We start from the raw sequence: 20,686 nt of genomic DNA on the forward strand, positions 1-20,686 counted from the left end.
CTGCACTGGAAGAGCTATCAGACTGTAGATGAATGCAGAAGAATTCTCTGTTACACCCACCCTTCCTGTATTTGTGGCTGTCTAAGGGGAATGCACAAAGTGTAGCTGTCACCCACACCAGATGTGTATTGGAGACAGGCTGCAAGACACACAGAGCAGTAAGAGGAGAGAGACGTCTACTTTCTAAAAGTGGCATTTCTAAAACAGTAAAGTTAAATCAAACTTTACAAGTAAAGAGGATTTATCATTACAATTCCAAAAATATCAAGCATGATGTAGATACTTCTTTATAATCAGGAATTACAGCTTAAAAGTGTTTTAAGTAATACCGAATGCTAGCCTATGAGAGGAGTAGTTTGCCACTACCAGGAAATGTAAAACTTATGGAGCAGCGTAATTTTATTTCCAACTTTATACGTCACAAATACTTAACATAAACATGAACTTAGCACATGTTTCCTGTGTATCCTAGAAATTCTACCGAAGTGGCAGCTCGTACTTGTGAACTTACAGTTCGCAAAAGCAATCGGGGAAAAAACTCTGCTGCACTACGCGGAGTGGATTTCATTATAAAATGTAGTTCTTATCAATATTTACACATGCTTATTAAACATTTTACTGTATGCCACATGCAATAATGATCTAATGTACTGACATTTATATTCATTTGTGTTTGAAAGTGCACACACATATTAAATTTACACCATTGATTTAATACCCTAAAATTGCCCTTGCTAGGCCTGTTTTCCATTCTGCATAAATTACTATTTTCCATTTCTGCTTGCATGACTTTTCCCTTGCAGGTGCAAATTTCCGTCACGCAAGAACACTCTTGACTGAGCTTCTAAGATGCTGACTCACTCCCTTACTTGTCGAATTTGCGCAGTTATTCCTTTTTTCCATTTCCCTGAATTGTGAGAGCCCTTGGATTATTGAGCCATCTTCTTAGTTTGGACTTTAACTTAGATGATTCTAGAGTTCACTCATGTATAGAAGAGAGGACCAGAAACTGTTCTCTGAGCACCAAATTTTGTTTTGATATTTTGTGTGCTGGTATGTCTAAGCTTCTTTAGGAGCATGGGTGTCCCAGTTATTTTCCTGTACCTTTATAGCATTGTGCTAAGATTCGTGTACCTTAACCTTATTGCTAACTTGTAATAAACCTTCTTAACTATAGTTACTTATTCCCGGTCCTTATTGTGTAGCCAAAGGAGTTACACTGTTAATTGACACTAACTGATGTAACATTAACTCCCATCACCTCTCCCAGCGGGAAAGAAAAGATCTATCGGAGGATGAATGGTAAGAGGGTTGGCCCAGAGCAATAGATCACTTACAAATACATGCCATACCTTTTATTTACACAGCACTCTGTGCATAGGGATATTTAGGGCCTACCTTAGGGAAGGCTTATGTGTATTAAAAGGAGAGTTTAAGGCTTGGCAAGTGTTTTTAAATGCCAAGTCAAAGTGGCAGTAAGCTGCGCACTCAGGACCTGCAATGACAGGCCTGAGACAGATTTGAAAGGCTACTTGTGTGAGTGGTACAACTAGTGCTGCAGGCCCACTAGCACCATTTAAGATTACAAAACCTGGGATTATGTTATAACACTTTACAAGGGACGTATAAGTAAACTAAATATGCCAATCAGGTATTCACCAATGTCACCAAGTTTAGGGGAGAAGCACATGCACTTTAGCACTGGTTAGCAGTGGTAAAGTGCTCAAAGTTCTAAGGACAACAAAAAGATACAGCAAAAAGTGGATGAAAGCAGGCAAAAGGTTTGGAGGAAGACCACCGTAAGAATGACAGGTCTAACAAAAGTGTTTACACCAGGCCGCACAATTTGTCTCAAGGAGAGGCTGAGATTAATATCAATCAATCAATCAATCAAATGCACTTTATTCGGTTTCTACAAAAAACCATAAAAGTACTCTAAAAACCATACATAGTGTAAAAAGAGGACTGGTACAGTGTGTTTATACAAGCATCACAAGAAAAACAGATCTTACCTACAAATCTCATACAATGCATAACATATTTTATAAAGTGCATATACCATAAATCATTGGAAGTAAAAAGCAGCAAGGAAAATAAGCCCAAGGTCCTTATCTAGACTATATAAGTCGTCGAGGTACCTAATATACGACTATCCCTTCATTTAAAAGCCACTATCAATTAATCGAGTCACCATACAGCAGTTGTTAATAAATAAGAGCTGGTCACACCTGTTTAAACTCCAACCTCTTTAAAATAGGAATAATTAAAGTTTTCCAGGGCATCGCATAATGCTTACAAAATATTAAAAAATGAAGCATGTCCTGTGGAGTCTCACCATCGCAGCCACAGGGCTCTAAAAACTGGCCTCTTGTACACCCCTATGGCTGTGCCAACAGGAGGTGGAAAAGATCAAAACGGAACCTGGACAATGAAAAGCGTTCATAGGTGCTAAAAGGCCCTAGAAGATATGGCTCTATCGATGGGTTGTTTTCAGAATTAAAAAATTATGAACACTAGGTTTCCTCAGCTCAAGCTCTTCCCTCTCTAGTCTCCTCTGGCTACAAAAAGACTCCCTAGCCCACCCCAAATGCTTCTTGGTCACTAATTCTGGATTTGTAAATAATTCCGCTCTTCCCAATCTTTCAAAGTTACTCTTTATATATCTAAGCCTAGGGATGGAAGGGAAACAAGCGGTATTCATGGATACATTCCAGGACTGTATGCGTCGGACTGCTTGATGGCTCAGGAAAAATTCATTACAATTTAATGGGGGGAAAACAGAGGTGGTATACTGTTCCACTGCTAGAATGTTTCATTATCTGCTATTGGAGTTCAAGCTCACTCCTGAGGAGGAACCCCTGGCTCCAGTCAATACGGTGTGCAATTTGGGGGTCTTGGTAGATAATAATCTCCAAATGGAGTCACAGGCTAATAAAACCATTGGTGTGTGCTTTTCTTTGATGCACATGCTACGGCAGATCCTCCCGCTACTTCCAAAAGATTCGAGCTCCCTCGTAGTAAGGAATATAGTGCTGAGTAGGCTGGACTACCGCAACTCCCTGTACTTGGGAGCACCACAATATATCTTTCAGGGCTTGCAGAGAGTCCAGTCCATGGCAGCAAAGTTGGCGCTAAATAGGCAGCGTAGGTCTTCTACAACTCTGGCCTTGAGAGATCTTCATTGGCTGCCTATTAAGGAAAGAGTTTGTTTCAAATCGCTCTGTATTGTATACAGAGCAATACATGACTTGGGCCCAGTCCCATTGCAGGAGAAGTTTACTTGGTATAACCCCAAGAGGCAGGTTCGCTCTTCTAGTGCAAATCTGATGATGACTACCATATTTAAACGTTCTAGGATTGGGGCAGAGCTTTTAGTGTGGCTGCCGCACACTTATGGAACAAGCTGCCCCAGAGACAAGCCAATTCCCTGACCGAGTTCAGAAAGAGTCTGAAAACCTGGCTCTTCCCAAGGACAGAACTCTAGTTTTCTCCATCGTTATTTCGGTCTGCTCCTACGGCGGTCTCACTCAAGTCTAAGTGCCAGGATACCAGCAGGGTTGCAGTTTGCACTATGTAAGAACCTAATACAATACAATACAAGGGATGTGATGAGCATAATTAAGAGCAATACACTCCTTCAAAATCATTCTACTCAAGGATGATCCTTCTTTCAGTCAAGTCGTCAGCCAAAACGTTAAAGGAAGAAAGGCCAACAGGTCAGAGAGATAGGACCCCCAGTTCTTCATGTACAGAATATTAGACATTCCCTGGGGCACACCTAAAAGACGTTTCAAGAAGGTATTCTCAACCACTTGTAACTCATCCACAGTGACATGACCCCATCTTTCGCTACCATAGGAGGCTTTAGTGACACATTTACCCTGATAAACTTGCAAGAGTGCCGCAATCAGTCTCCTACCCAATCTGGAGGCAAAATTAAAAATGCACGCACTAAGTCTCCCCTCATTCTCGGTTTTAATGGTCCCCATTTCATCTTCTCATCTATTAGGACCCATAGGTACAAAAAGGCGTCAGTGCGGGGAACCTGAGCAGATCCAACCATGACTTGATAATGCTTTTTAAGGCGAGGTCCCATCTGCATCACATAGGATTTGGAATCTTTTATTGACAAGTCCAAATCGACCATAAAAGAGGAAAAGGAATTGTGCAATGTTTGCAACCCTCTAGCGGTCCTTGACATGAGGACTGCATCATCCGCATATAATAAAACTGGCAGGCCACGCCGACCTACCTGGGGGTAATCTACCTTAGTCTTCAATAAAACTTTTTCCAAATTATTGCTATAAAAGGAGCTAAAATGCACCCTTGACGTATTCCTCTTTTTATAGAAAAATGGCAGGAAACCCTGAGATCTTGAGAAAATGTGACCTGCGCCTTTATTGCTTGGGGGAGGTCTTCCAGAAATTAATCAATATTGCCATCCACCCCGATGGCCAACATGATCTGCCAAAGTTTAGCTCTATTCACGCGATCAAACGCGGATGACAGATCCATGTTATGTTATGTTAAACTTTATTTGTTTAGCGCACGTACACCAGGTTGGTTTCTTGGCGCTGCTCTGAAGGTGTTAGACTAGAAGTTGCTAGTATGCCTGTTTAAATAGCCAAGTTTTTAGCAATTTGCGGAAGCTCATGAGATTTGTCTCAAGTGGCAGAGAGTTCCAGAGTTTAGGTCCTAGGGTGGCAAACCTTGTTCCCCCAGCGCGTTTTAGCCTTAAGGATGGGGTGCTCAGGAGGTGCATGTGGGCAGATCGTAGGTTGCGGGTAGGAGTATATCTGTTGATCAGACTGTTGATGAATTTTGGGCTTTTGCAGTTCAGGGATTTGAAGATGATGCATCCTACCTTAAAGGCGCATCTCTGGGGTATTGGAAGCCAATGTAGTCTTTTGAGAAGTGGAGTGATATGTTGACGCCTGTTTTCTTGGAAGATCAGTCTAGCCGCCTGGTTTTGAACCATTTGGAGGCGGTGGGTGAGGTAGGTCGAAATGCCAAGGTAGAGAGAGTTGGCATAGTCGATGTGGGATATCACCATGGCTAGAACTGCCTGTGTTTTTGCTTCCTGAGTGAGGAACCTACTGATTTTTCTTATTTTCCTTAGTTGAAAGCAGCATGTTGAGATCACAGACCCAATTTGGTTTTTCATGGTGAGGTCTTTATTGATTATGGCACCAAAGGTTTTGGCGGATGTAGAGGGGATGGCGGGCTGTCCCAGTTCTTTAGGTCAGAAGTGGGAGCTCCAGGGTTTCCAAGAGCCTCCTGTGAGGATCACTTCTGTTTTGTCTGGATTTAATTTGAGGTGATTGCTGTTCATCTAGTCACGGATGAACAGCATTGTTCTCTGGAATTCGAGGACAGTGGTGGGGGAGTCATTGATCGGCAGTATCAGTTGAAAATCATCTGCATAATTGAAGGTCTGGACCTTCCTTTCTTTTAGTGCGTGGGTCAAGGGGAGAAGGTATAGATTAAATAGATGCGGAGAGAGGGAGTAGCCCTGGGGGACACCACAAGTGTTCTTAATCTTGGGTGTTGTGAAGTTTCCCAGGCGTACCGCTTGATAGCGGTTTGTAAGAAAGGATTTTATCCATTCAAGGGCCGATCCTTAGATTCCCGCGTCCCTGACACGCTCGACCAAGATGTTGTGGTCGACCGTGTCAAAGGCGGCGGATAGGTCCAGCAGCACCAGGGCTTGGGGGAAGCCTCCGTCCGCTTTCTCTTGCAGAGAATCTCAGACTGACAATACCACTGACTCTGTGGAGTGAGCTGGGCGGAACCCTGCTTGATGAGGGTCTAGGTTGTCGGACTGCTCCAGAAAGGTGGACAGGCTTTTGGCTACGTGGGCTTCAAGTAATTTGGCCATGTAGAGAAGCAGTGAGATAGGTCGGTAGTTTGAGAGGGTTCCGGGATCTGCTCCCGGCTTCTTGAGGAGGGGTATGACAAACGCCTCTTTGAAGGCATCAGGTACTTGTCCCTGGGATAGTGATTTGTTTAATAGAGCCATGACTGGCTCTGGGCAGGCCGTGAAGGCTTCTTTCAAGATCCAAGGGGGACAGCAGTCCCTAGGAGAGCCAGATCTAACTTTGGTCAGTAGATCTGAAAAGGCTTCTTGGCTTATCGTTGGGATTTGTTCTAGCCTTTGTGTGTTTATTGATTTATTTGGACAATTAGGCTTAGTGCAGGTGGGGATGCTTGCTTTAATAATTTTGATTTTGTCTATGAAGAAGTTATTCAGGGAGTCGCATAAGAGTTGCGAAGGTGTGGTTTTTAATGTCACTAGGTCAGGATTAGATAAGTTGTTTATTATTGAAAAAATGTCCTTTGATTGATTTTTGGAGGTGATGATTTTGAGTGAGAAGTATTCTGCCTTTGTGGTCAGAATCAATTTTTTATAAGTTCTTAGGGCAGTTAGAAAGACGTTTTTGTCGTCAGGTGAGTATTTGCTTCTCCATTTCCTTTCCGCTTGGCGCAGAGCAAGTTGTAACTTTTTTAGGTCGTCAGAAAACCATTTCTGTGCTTCGTGACGGCGTGCTCGCTGTAACTTCCTAAGTGGGGCATGTTTATTGCTGGTTGTCAAGAGCGATTCCGACAGGTTTTCCACACTCTTATCTATAGAGGAGTGGTTAATGGGAATAGTATTGGCCAGGGTTTCGAGGAATTGGGCTTTGTCGATGGTGTTCCAGCTCCTAAAGTATCCAGGTTCCGGTTGGGGTATTTTAGGTTTAGTAAATTTGTTTATGGAATATTTTATGAGATAGTGATCTGACCAGATACAAGGAGTGACATCTGGGTTTGTTATGGTCAGGTTGGTGGACCATAACTGGTCTAATGTATGTCCTTTAATATGAGTGGCGGAAGTGATATACTGACAGCGGTTTAGTCCCTTGAGTAGATCGGTTAGTTCCGCTGAGTGAGTTCCACCTGCTGGGTTGTTCGCCCAGTAGTTAAGATCACCAATCATTAGTATTTTCGCGTGGTTTGTTGTGATGTGTGTCATCTGTTCACCCAGAAGCTGTGAGAACTGTGGCATGCTCTGTGGTGGTCTGTAGAGTATGACACATACTAGTGGGGCGGAAACGGATTCTAGTTTAATCACTAGATTGTCTACTTGTGGTAGGTCGAGAGGGGTAAGTGTAGAGAATTGTAGATCTTGATGTATTATGGCTGCCACTCCCCCTCCTGTTTTATCCTGATGACGGTTAGCTTGCAGGATGTAGTAGTTGACGGGTAGGGCTGCCAGGATATCAGGGGAGGAGTCCTGTGTTAACCAGGTTTCTGTTAACAGTAGGATATCTGGTTTTTCGGTCGCCAGTAGATTATGTATTTCAAGTTGGTGTTTGACCATGGAGCGGGTATTTAGATAGATAACTGTTAGGGGTTGTTCCCTGTTTGTGGCCTTGATGTTCGGTGTCTTATTCTGGTATGTGAGACCACTGAGTTTGGGAAATGAGGATCTTTTTGCCATTATCCCGTTTGTGGCTATGTTAGCCAGGCAGCTCTCGTCGATTGCAAGTGCGTTGGAGTGGAGCGATTTATGTTTGGCCGCGGAGTAGGTAGTGTTTTGAGCATATTGGCTTGACGCTTGCCCCGGTCGGCCGCGGACGGGCGCAGACGGGCTTGCCTTTGGCGTGCCTTCGGCGCGCCCTCTGCATGTGTCCACTGCGCTCCCTCGCTGCTGGCGGCATTTGTATCTGTAGTCAGCCTTAGCTCCTCCCACTCTTCACTGATTGGCGCTTGTAGCATTTCCACCAGGAAGCGAGTGAGCCGGTGTGACAGCAGGTATCGGCGCGGTGAGTGCGATTCAATTTTTAAAAGATCTAAGTGCAGCAAGTATTTGGTGACATTCAGATTCAATTAGCAACACAATTTTAAAAGAACAAGGCGGTAGAAGCACTCGCGCTAGACGCAGGCAGTGGCACCTTCAAAGTGGTTACTCCCACGCTGCTGGCGGCATTTGCATCTGTATTCAGCCTTGAAGGCCATGAAGGCCAGATAGATAGTACCAGGGCGGGCAACTGTGTATTTATTGAGAATTATAAATAGGTTAAAGCACTGGGCTACGGTAGACCGCCCAAGGCGGAACCCGAACTGGACGTCCAATAAAATGTCATGATCCTCTGCCCCGCTAGTCAACCTGTCTAGAAGAACTCGACCCACCACCTTGACCACAGAATCCAGTAAAGATTTTGCCCTTTTTTTTTTTTTAAAACAGACAATATGGTGGAGGTGGCCCATGATTCAGGAAAACTGATTTCTGCCACCGCATTCATAACTGCTGTGTGGACAGGTGCCTATAAGTTTGGGTCAGATTTACAAAGATCGGACGGCATACCATCAGGACCCAGGGTTTTATTACTTGACAACCCAGCAATACCTTTCTTAACCTCTTCTGCATTAAAAAACAGTCCAGAAATGCCAGCTTTGCCACCAGATGAACTGTTTAAGACAGGGGGACACTGGAACATAGCTTCAGAGTGAAGCACCCATTCCTCCTCTGTAATATGGTCACCCACCGCGTTTCCTTCCTCTTGGTTCAGGAAAGGGCTATTTATTATACTCCAAAACCTAGAGCTGTTCCTCAAAGTGCTAACCTCAATTAACTGCCTCCAGACTTCCTCCTTTAGCATTGCCCTACGTGTGGCCAGTTCTGTATTATATTTCCTACAACGTGTTCAAACTAATGTGGGGTCTCTTGGGCTCTTATTTAATGCATCCTTCAATTTCCTGGCCGCCCGGGAACAATGGGAATCAAACAATCTTTTGGAGGGAGCAAGATGGCGGCAGGCTAGGCTGTCGCTTGCAGCACGGCCGGCATGATCCAGTGAGCCCCTCTGAGGAATAAGCTGCCCTGGCAATCTAATGAGAATGAGCCTGTCCTTGCTGAAATTCCTGCTTGAGGTATTGGAAGAAAGGATAAATAACTGCGTCTTGACACCTGAAATAGCAGATATATTGCAAGAGCTGGCCCTTACCTGCTGGCGGATCTATCGATCTCTGTACTTTGGCTGCTGTCAGTCAGGATTACCGAGACAGCAGTACTGTGCGATTTGGAAGACAATGAAGCCGAAGGAACCTCCGACGACGCGAGCTAAGACCAGGAAGAATGCAACCTCGGAGAATCTGCAGCTGGGGGCCGCACCAGGAGCACCGGTGATGTCTGGCACGCTGGAGCCAAGCACGGCTGGGGCAGGAGTGAGAGCAGGAGCGACTCGACTGCCTGGGCTACGTGGGCAGAATCTGACCCGGAATGATTCTCCAGGAGAGGCGGTGGCCCAGCAACGTTCGTCCAGCCCGTCAATTGCGGAGCTGTTCGCCGGATCTAAGAGGCTGGAGAAACATGCAGGGAAAGCACTGTCTAACACCAGATATGAAGAGCCGGCATTGGTGTTGGAGAAGGAGAAGGGGTTGGACGCGATAGACTCAGATTTAGGCAAACAGAACTCTGGAGCCCCAACAACCGAAGCAATCCTGCAGGTAAATGAGCAGGGGGAGATGCCCCGATAGCGCCTGCTACAACCGATGCACCTATTGTATCGGAGGCAACTGATATAGCCAATCTAGCCCTGACGGATCTCTCGGAGACTTTGGATGAGCGGGTGGGAAAAAACATGGCTGGGGACACGAACTCAGCTGCCACGGGTGCTTGCGGAGAGGCGCAGGTTGATGGGGATCAGGTACAGCAGGATGGGGGTATGAATGCTCAGTGCTCAGATAATATAGATCTTACAACTATGGTGGAGACTAAAGGGATCAGCCAATCAGAACCACCACTAGATCAAGTCACCTGCACAGGAAAAGCCCATGAAAGTTTTATACAGGGGAAAAAAACCATTGGTGACGGCCATAAAGTTTGGAGGCCCAACCCACGCACGATTTAAACATTTTGCACAAAAGATCCAACGTGGCAAAAAAAGGACATAGAATCTACTGATTATTTGTTTCATTGTTGGATGACACAGAATTGGTGGATGACTTAGTATCTCCGACAAGCGCTAGCAAAGTAGAGAGTGAAAGCTTACAAGACACCAGTGAAAGGGACTCCGCTGTGACGCTGCAGTTATCTAAAAGGGCAGCTGCTCTTTCAGCTCGAGCAAGAGCAGGAGGGCAGTATTTAAATTGGGAATACTCACTGTCAAATCACCTAATGGGGGACAAAAGCAATCCACCCCATGACACGGAAACTGTCCCCAATACAACTTTGGATGCAATTTTACAATCAGTCATGGCTCATCGGGAAGAGTCCAGGCGATCTCAAGTGGCTATTTGGAAAGTCCAGGGCTAGAGACAAGAACCGAAAATATTGAGTCTGATATGGAGTCATCTCAGCTACAAACAGCATCACACGAGGCTAGGCTCATAGATGTGCAGTGGAAGTTGGAAGACCAGGAGAATCGCCAACGGAGAAATAATCAGCGATTCCTGGGCATTCCGGAGGACAAAGGTGGTACGGATATTTGTTTCTACATGGTAGATCTATAAGATAAGCCATTTCCTGAAGTAGAAGGCTGGAATTGGGCCCAAGAAGTCCAACAAGCACACCGGGTTCCCCTGACTATAAAACATCAGACGGGTGCAGATGCTAGACCCCGAGCTGTGCTTGATTACTTTGGGAACTTTCTTCTTCGGCAAACCATCTTTCAAAAGGCCAGACCAGACCATAAACGCAAGCTAGATGATATAGAGTTTTTTACACAACCAGAGTTTTGTCATGTAAATGTCGAAAGGCGCTGGAGACTACGACAGATGATAAATCTTTTTCAAGCAAAATGAGCACAGGCATATCTCTTGAATTCTGCAAAATTGAAAGTTGTAATTGGGGACAATGTTCGCTACTTTTCATCGGAAATTAAAGCTAAAGAATGTTTGGACAAGCTAAATAGAAAGAGTTAGGGAGGCTTAGTCTTTGGAGGTTGAAAAGAATTGATGGATATTTAGATACTGGCAAAGGTTAGAAAAAGAGTGCCGAGGGGGAGGGAGGGGTAATAGAGCTGGTCATAGAGGTTTTTTTTTTCTTATTGTTGGTCTGTGCATTTCCTCTGTGTCTCTTTAACTCCACAATGTATGTTTAGGCTCTCAGTATTTTCCTTTCTGTTTGAGTGGTAGTGGGTGTTGGTAGGGGAATATGGGGTGGTTTTTATTTGGCATTGGGTGGGGGTTGAACTATAATTGGCTTAAGGGGGTTTAAGGTGGCTTGAGGTGCTAGCATGTATTGATGTATCGATATATTGATGTAAAAGGAGGGGGGCTAATGGATCATGGCGCAGTGCTGCTTCATCTCCTACTGACCTTCGGTCTAGCAGCTTCCATGGGAAGGGTGAGGGGTGGGGGAGGGAGGAATTTGGGGGCAGAAGGGGGGAAGGATGGAGGATGGGAAGTAACAGGAGAAAAAGCCAGGCAAGGTACATTAAAAGGATAAGAACAGAGAAAATAGAAGAAAGAGCTAGGAAATGGAGCGGTAGCCAAGTTAGACGTGTATCTCAAGGAGTAGGGTATGGATAAACTACGGATTTGCTCAGTCAATGTGGCAGGGCTGAACGATAAAGCAAAAAGAGTTAAGATAAATGAGATCTTGCGCTATATCAATCCCGAAGCTTTTTGTATACAGGAGACTCATATCTCGTGGAGCAATAGGGGCGTCCTCCAAATAAAGGCTTATGAGATGGTAGCTTGTTTTTCACAGACCTCTATGATAAGGGGAGTAGCGATATTTATTAAGCATCAAGTTGGTATCAGGAAGCGTACCTTGGTGGACAAATGGGGTTGATGGGCAATTGTTAAATTAAGTACGGGGGTGACATTGGAACGATTTATGCCTCAAATCAGGATGACCTGGAAATCTGGGAAGAACTTGAGGTGGAACTCGCCTCATGGCCAACCCCACTAATATTATGTGGAGATTTTAATATCCATGATGGTATCTCACGCAAGGCTGGGCTGAAATACAATGGGAGGAAACCACAGGTCAATCGGGCACTGAATACCCTTAAGGCTAGCCATGGATTGGTAGACGTTTAGGCAGCTAAAAACAACAGAGATCCAAGCTATACATATTTTTCATGCACTCACCAAAAATATGTTTGTCTGGACTATTTTCTGGTCTCAGCTAGGATCCTTGGGGAGGTGGAGATAACCAAATTGCATCAAATATTCTCAGATCATAACCCACTATTGCTGGAAATAACTAGCCATGGTATGGAAGGAAAATCTCGCTCTTGGTCTTTTGATAGGAAATTGCTAGCTGATGAGGACTTTATAAAATATATCAAAAGATGGTCTAGAGAATTTTTTTACATAAATCAGTATAGTGCGTCTTTTACAACTGTGTGGGATACATTTAAAGCTAGTCTAAGGGGGGAAGTAATAAGCTATGTTGGCCAGCAGCGGAAGGTGCATAGGAATCAGATTGCTTCCCTTATGACTCGGTTGGCACAATTGGTGACAGAACATACTAACTTGTTATGTCAGGAGAGATTAAGGGAGGTAATGAACAAAATAGCAATTGTTAAAACAGAACTGAATAGTTTTTTTCTCAGGTACAAGTTGCCCAGGCATATCAGACACATCAAAGAGAGATGTATGAGTATGGGGAAACGGCTAGTAGACTTTTGGCCCTTAGGATTAGACAAAGGACTTCTCGGAATAACATAACTGAAATAAAGAACCCCGAATAGCAGCTCGAAACCACCTCTGCTAAGATTATGGGTGTCTTTGAACAGTTTTATAAAAAAACGGATCACATTGATCTTACACAACCAGCTATTGCAAGGAATTACCCACAGCTGAGTAAACTCGATGCAGAGGTATGTTCAGAGCTGGAAGGAGAGGTCACACTGGAAGAAACAGTGATAGCTCTAAACTCCTTATCTTCCGGGAAAGCATCTGGCCCAGATAAAATTCCAGTCGAGCTGTATAAATTACTCCAATCGGATTTGGCTCCAATACTGTGTGATCTTTTCCTAGATGTGCAATATCGTGGGATCCCTCCCGGATCCTGGCAGGAAACAGTTATAGTAATATTCCACAAGAAGGGAAAACCACCAGAGCTGCCTGGCTCGTACCGTCCCATCTCACTGATAAATTCTGACGCGAAAATGTATTCAAAAATCTTTGCCAATCGGCTTCAGAGGGTCATAGCCAAACTAGTCTCGCCATGGCAACATGGATTTGTACCCAGCAGAGGAACCACAGACCATATCTGGCGGGTGATCTCTCTAATGGATATAGCTGGAATTAAAAGCGATGGTTTGGCTGTGATCCTCTTAGATGCCGAGAAGGCTTTCGATCGGGTGTCATGGCAGTATCTGTGGGAATCTTAAGCAGAGAGAGGGTTTGGCCATTGATTGATTACAGCTATCCAGGCGATGTACCATAATCCATATGCAAGGTTGCAGGTGATGGGGAACACTTCAGATCCAATTGTGGTGGCAAGGGGTACCAGTCAGGGATGTCCGTGCTCCCCAATTCTCTTCGCCATATATTTAGATCCTTTTATAATCAGTTAATTCTGAACTCTGTGATAGATCCTTTTAGGACAAATGGCTATGAGACCAAGGTGCTAGCTTACACAGATGATGTTGCCATTGTTACATCTAAGCCAGAAACGGCAATTATAGAGATAGAGATTGAGAATATGGCGGATGAATTTGGGAGGAGGTCAGGCTATCGACTTAATAAGGGAAAGACGCAGATAATCTGTTCAAGACAATGCACTCTACAAGATCAGCGACAGGTTGAAACCGCTATGTATTTGGGGGTAAGGATAGGATTCGATCTGGAGGTATTATGGGAAAACAACCTCGATCCAGTGTTGGAGAATATTAAGAGCGAACTTCGGCAGTTGGATAAACTGCATCTAACTATAGTAGGTAGGATCAATGTCCTGAAAATAAAAAACTTTCCTAGAATAATATATCTATTTCGCTCCATCCCACTAGAAGTATCCCCTAACGCATTTCATGCAATCTTCTCGAACTTCATATGGAGTTATGAAAAAACAAGACGGGCTTTGAGAACTTAACCCTCCCGCGATAGAGAGGTGATGGGCTGCCCCGAACCTACTTTTTTATCATTGGGCAGCTTGTCTGCAACAGATGGGTGTCCTACTGGTAGGGGATAGATCTGCTAGGCAGGATGGCTTTCCTTCTATATACCATTTCGCCATCGGGGAGAAAGCAACAGGACACTTTCTCAGTCATCTGGAGCCCAGCTACTACAAAAAATCAGCTTTAAGTGTTTAAAAGCAGCTATAACGGTATGGATAAAAGCTAGTAAAGTACTAAAAATTCCTAAAGTTAACAGATATACCCATTTATGGGGATCTTCAATTATTCCAGCTAAGGTAACCAATGGCATGGCTAGAGAGTGGGAACAGGCCGGTATTCAACGGGTCTCATGCTTACTCAGTGATAAATTAGAGCTAATACCCTTCTCGGAACTAGGCCAGAAATTTGGGATTGAAAGCTGGTCATATTTTAAATATATCAAAATAAAGGGGTGTCTTAAAATTGTTCTGGTGGATCTGGTAATTTTGGACCAATACCCCTATTAGATAAAATATATCGGGGGGATGGCTGGATCGGGGACTTTTATAAGATACTGATGGAAACTATACCAGATGACTTAGGAAAACCAGAAACAAGAGGGGTGGATAAAATAGGAGATGATGAGATTGATCTAGATATGTCATTGGAATTGGGGAAAAACATCTTTCTGGCGGTGAACCTGAAAGCACAAAACTATAAGACTCTGTTTAATTTGTATTATGCCCCAGCAAAACTATTCGGCTGGGGGAAACGAGAGACTGACGAATGTCCAAGATGTCATCATAGCCCCGCCGACAGTATACATATGTTTTGTGAATGCAAACCCTCGATCCCGCTAAAAAAGGAATGGCGAAATGTTGGCAAGAATCGATCAAGTGTGTGATTACTATCAGCCCACCGATGATGTTATTTGGATATGATAACCGAGTAGAACTATCAACAACACATAGGGATTTTGCATTCATTACAATAGCAGTAGCTCGATTACTGATAGCCACAGCCTGGAAGGATTCTGAACCCCCTATGTATACTGCTTGGCTTCAACGTTTATTGAACATACATGTCCTGGAAATGGCTCTGTATAAGAACAAGGGTTGGCGGGCAAGAGAGAAGGAGGGTAGGATTTGGGCACCTATGACCAACTGGCTCAAAAATAGACACGGGGAGCCATCAAACATGGTAGGAATCGGCTAGTTTGGTTTTTGTTCTATGTTTATTCTGGTATGGATATATCTAATTTTTTACTCTCTGCCTCCCTTTTCTTTGGTTTTTGTCTATCTTGCCGTTTTTGTCTTTTGATATATTCAGACATCACTGGAAATGGAAGCCTATAAGTCGATTGTTTTTTTTTTTGTTCAATGTATTATGTTCTATTTGCTGCTTTTCAACTTTAATGGAATATAATTATGGAACTCAAATGTGTAATATCCTTTGTGTTTGATGATGTTTGCGATGTACCTTGTGGCTAATTAAAAAAAAAAAAGTGAATCAAACAATCTAGGAACCAGTATTGCGGGTTGCTGTGCCGGGGTACTGAGGAAATAACTTATTTTAGCAGAAATAGTCTTAAAAGCTTTGATGACCTCTCCCGGAGCCTAAAGTGGCATAGTGCACAATGCTAACTCGTTAGCACACGCTATGGTTAGTGATTCGGAAAAAACCTCTGGGGATATCTGGGCCCATTTTAATCTTCTTCCGCCATCCATTGGTCTCACCACCCCACTCTGCCAATAGGGGCCCACTTAGATAAACACACAAAGGGTTATGGTAACTATGTATACTAGCCAGAATAGAGAATCCCATGGTTAGTTAAAGAAGAGGCGTTGATACCAGTATAAAGTCAATAAATGAATCACCTCCCCGCCCATCAAAGGACAGTGTAAGGGCCTTGCTACGGGGACCTATTGTACATATAGGTGATGATAAATCAAATTCATCTAAGAGACCATTCAGTATATCTCCTTGTGGAGTGTGTCTGGAATGAATCCCCCTCACCCTTGGGCAACCCAAATCGATCAGACTTGTGGTCCTAGGATCTCCACATAAGTGAATAATAAAATCCCAGCAACCACAGATTTTTTTAAACCTACATTAAGATATTTCCTTTAAAAAGAGCCCAACATAGAAATGTTACACAGGCCCTTAGCACAAGACATCGAGTTATAGAAATTAATGAGACCCAATTTGCAGGACCCCTTCAACAATAGCAAGGACTTTATACACTGGCTCTCAGTCGGCAACATGGATATCTTACACTTGGTTGCCAATGAAACATAAATTACAAGACCACCTCTCGATTTTCCGGAGGGTGAGGGGGTAGCTGGAACAAAGAAGGACTTATAGTCCTCCAGTGGAAAACTATTCCCAGTCAACCACGTGTCTTACAAGCAAATCACACTAAACTGTTTTATAAATAAAATCCGCTAGGGATCAAGAAACTTATTAGCTAAACCAGCTATATTTGACGATATAAAGTTGCAATCAATTTTGCCCATGGGCCCATTGCTTTGCCGAGATTTGTCCTGCTGAGTATTTGGTGGCCCCAGTTCCACGGAATCGGCCCCACTGAGTCAATCACAAGTGTTCAGAGCGCCCAAAGGTGCAAAACGATTGGATAAATCCATAAAGGATGGAACAAGCTGCATCCTGCCTTCTGGTGTCCAATGAGTATGGTTCGGATTTAAATTAGTGGGCCTAGAGGGAGGGTAGGGGGACTTCTGCTTGTCAAACAGAGCCCTTTGGTTGTAGGATGTATTAATCCACCCAAATGCCTCAGATTTATGAAAAATCCGAGAGGGAGGGCCCTAATTGATGTCTGGGGGCCAAAAGGGATGTTAATCGCGACTGTAGTGAAAATTCTTTCTGCAATGTGAAGCCGGTTAAAATTGATAATGACACAGTCTCCCTTGCAGGACTTACAGGAGCTACTTACCCAATTTACACTTTGCACCATTTTTCTCCACCCTTGTGCCTGAGGCAGTATTACAAGACAGCCAATACAGGAATGTATTCTTCAATTGAGACTAGTCCTCCTTAACATCCTCAGAGAGAGGAGGCACGTTCCCCAGAATCACAACATACAGCGTTGATTCTGGTGGAAGGTGTATATCAACAAGATTCAGATCGAAGCTCCCCCTCTCCCCTGAGATGACTCTCCAGCTCGGTTACTCTCAGGGATGGTTTGTTCCCGTGTGGGTATCCTTTCCATGGGCCCCATATTTAACCCAGAACTTAAGACCATGTGGGTCTTGTGAGGTAGACGGGTACTGCGGGTTTTGTGGGCAATTAATGTCAAGACACATATGTCACTTTGAAGGGGCAGATAGATGCTTCCTGGTGTTTACATGTGAGGCTGCCAGATTGTATCCTTCGGTTGCTGGGTAACCCGTTGGGATCCTTGGTTCCATGTTGAGGGCCTCCCCCCTCGAGGGGATACCACATTTAGGGTCAGAAAGTCCCTTTTCAATTGAGGACAGGTGTTGAAATAATGAAACCAGTTTTGAGTGAAATATGACCTTTAGAGAGTCCTGAAAGGATTGTAATATACGCCATGTCTGCCTTTGTGATTGCTTGATCAGTTTGTAACTTCTGTGATATCACCTCGGCTCACGGCCTTTTGGCCTTTCCCCCAGATATTTGGCCCTTTCTTTTTGTACCTAATCCTTGGCTAGACATCTCTACTCCTCCTGTTCTCCCTTGCGTGGCAGGTCCAGATGTTATTAATTGCTTAACAGGGCTGCCCTCCACACACCCCTGGTTTGTGGGTACTTCATCCCCCCAGGATTGTTGACCACAATAGTGGGTGTGAGAGGTAAGTACTGGCCCATCGTACAGCTGTCCGGACCCTCTAAATCTTGCACCTCTGAACTATTTAATAGACCGTCAATGCTATCCGTGATCGTGTGTGTCCTGGCTGGGTTAAAAGAAGGACGATTGACAGGTGACCGAGAGAGACGCCGAGCCGTTGCAGCTCTCCCAGGACACATAGTCACCTTGCATTTCCCCATGGCAGACCCAAACCAGTATGCACTCGACGCACCCCAACCATGGGCAGAAATTTAACAAGGCTTGTACTCCTGCTTAGTGATGCAACAAGAAAGCCCTCAGGGGACTGCAAGCACGATCACGGGGGATGGGGGCCACATGACCTTGGAGCCAAAACACAAATGTCCATGGATCACCTGGGCACTGTGACCCCATAAACAACTGAGAGTAGAGGTTTAAAGATGCCAATAATGTGGTCAGAGAGAACGCTGCCCTCCCTACTTGCTCCTCTGCTCCTCTGATGCTAGGAATGATGTAATGGCCCAGTCCTGGCACCCACTGAAGACCTCCACCATGCAATGCGCTGCGCCAAAAAGGCTGTTGTGGTGAAATCTTGAGAATAAATTAAAAGATGACCAACAGGATAGGCCCAGCCCAGCCTCCTCTGGTCTCTGACGGACTCGCCCTTAGCCCGGGCTTCATCCGGGCGTGGCCCACGCACGTCCCGCGCCGTGGGAGACCAACTGTGCTTTTCAGCGCACGGCACATTAGGGTCCACCTCCTCACTCTGCCTTGCCTTCTGGGACAGCGAGGACCTCCACACAATGGCCCCACAAAGATCAGGCAACAGCAGCTCACTCCACTCTACTTCACTTCCCGCACCGCGGGAAACCAATTGCGGCGCCGGAGGTTCTGCCTCCTTGCTCTGCCTTGTCTTGCCTTCCGGGACAGCGAGTCCCTCCAAACAAAGGCCCCACAAAGATCCAGGCAACAGCGGGTCCCTCCACTATACTTCACTTCCCTGAGATTAATAAATACCAATCCTGATGCCATAGTTTCCATCTTCCTCAATACACTACAACTGGAGTGTGAGTGGATCCCATGTAGAGACTCATGAACCATGTACACCAAAGAAATGTCACAGTGCTGTGGCACCAGCCCACACTTTAACCCCTTACCTGCCAGTGTTGGGGGCTTTTTCGGCTATTTGGGGTAGTTTGCGGTTGGGGCTTTCTAACTTTTTTTCGACATATGGTATCCATGCCAAATATGCATCCTTTTTAGGTAGAGGTTCGATCAACCAGTTATATTTCTTCTGTGGGGTTTGGCAAACCCGCCAATTGCCATTGGTTACTATCTGTGGCATTCAGAAATGCTCACTTCTTATTGGTGCATTTCTGTCAAAGTCCCTCCTTTGTGTGTTTAGTTTTCTTTCCGGGCATTTCACTCTGAGAACATTTTAGTTGGCCCTCGCACAGTACAGCGTGTGATGGCCTCTCTTCCCTCCTATCATCTGTTTTTTAGGTCTCACCTTCGCATCGCACATGCGCTGATAGGCAAAAAGACCTAATGCAATCGCTTCGGCTTTTCAGCCGAAAACGTGCACGCGTTCCATTGCCTTCAATGGCAACGAGTGCACGTGTGGCAATTGCCTTGCAAGAGCGAGCTTGACACCATATGTTTGTAATTAACTTACAAACACATGGTGCCCCTGGCTCGCTCCCGCAAGGGAAACGCTTTGTGTTCTGTTGCACTCCCCCCACCCCTCCCACTTTTAGCGCGAGGCGCACGCACGCTTGTTCTTTGAGTGACGGTTGAGTTTTTCATAACCCGTACGATTATTGTAATGTAACGTTGATAGCAGCACCGTCTACTCAGAAAAATGTTCCAGCAGCACTGCAACAAAGCAGTTAACCCTGCTTTAGTTTGGTTAACGGGCATTAAATTGGGGCACATTAATACCGGTCACAACTCTGAAAATCACGAAGGAAACTGTGCTCCAAGTACAGAAGATAAATTAAACAAAAATACAAAGCATTGGGATTCGACGAGGTAACACAACGGGTATTATTTAAAGTTACTTTCCGCTTCTTCCTGTATCACTGCGCTACCCACGCAGGACGAAGGCAGCAAGGCAACTTCCGCTGAACCACAAGCAGATATACCCATGGTGCAAAACGTAGGCTCGCGACGTGGTCGCGCGATGAGACTGGGACTCGTTGTTAGAGCAGTTGCGAGAGTGCAGCTGTGAAATCCTATTGCTCAATGTCTACGTCTTATCTCTAACGTGCAAAGGCACCGGGTCGCCGCTGGTGACCACAGCCTGCGCCCAGTCTGAGATCCTTTCCAAAGCCTTGAAGCTCACCACAACCGCTGGCCCCAGGAAAGTCAACGGTAAGTTTCTGGTGCAGCCATTCAAGTTGGATGTTGTAGGAGACGTCTCACTAAACAAGCACGGCTTCCACTCTTGGTTTGGGAGTGGAGAGATAAGTGGCACTTTACACGGCGAATTTATTGACGCTTTGCTCAAGATTATGGTAAATAGACGTATGCACAGAGTCTTCTACGAAGGTGCTGGTAAACAATCCGCTATACAATCCATGTATAGTAAATTTTCAAAGCAGTTGCCCTTGGTACAGAAAAGCTGTCTCTTAATCCAGTCAAAGGAGACCGTTTTGTGAATGGGGTCTCAAATCAAACTTCCTTACAGCTATAATGTGGACAGTAACACTGTATGTAGTGCAAAATCATGCTCCTATGCAAACGTTTTTTTGTTTTTAAATCTATTGAAGTAAGCTAGTTGTAGTGCAATAGCATGAAACCTACCATAATTATTCTTTTTTTTGAGCAACCAAGTACATAAC

This window comes from Triturus cristatus, chromosome 3_1 (assembly GCF_964204655.1).
Source record: "Triturus cristatus chromosome 3_1, aTriCri1.1, whole genome shotgun sequence".
Taxonomy (NCBI): domain Eukaryota; kingdom Metazoa; phylum Chordata; class Amphibia; order Caudata; family Salamandridae; genus Triturus; species Triturus cristatus.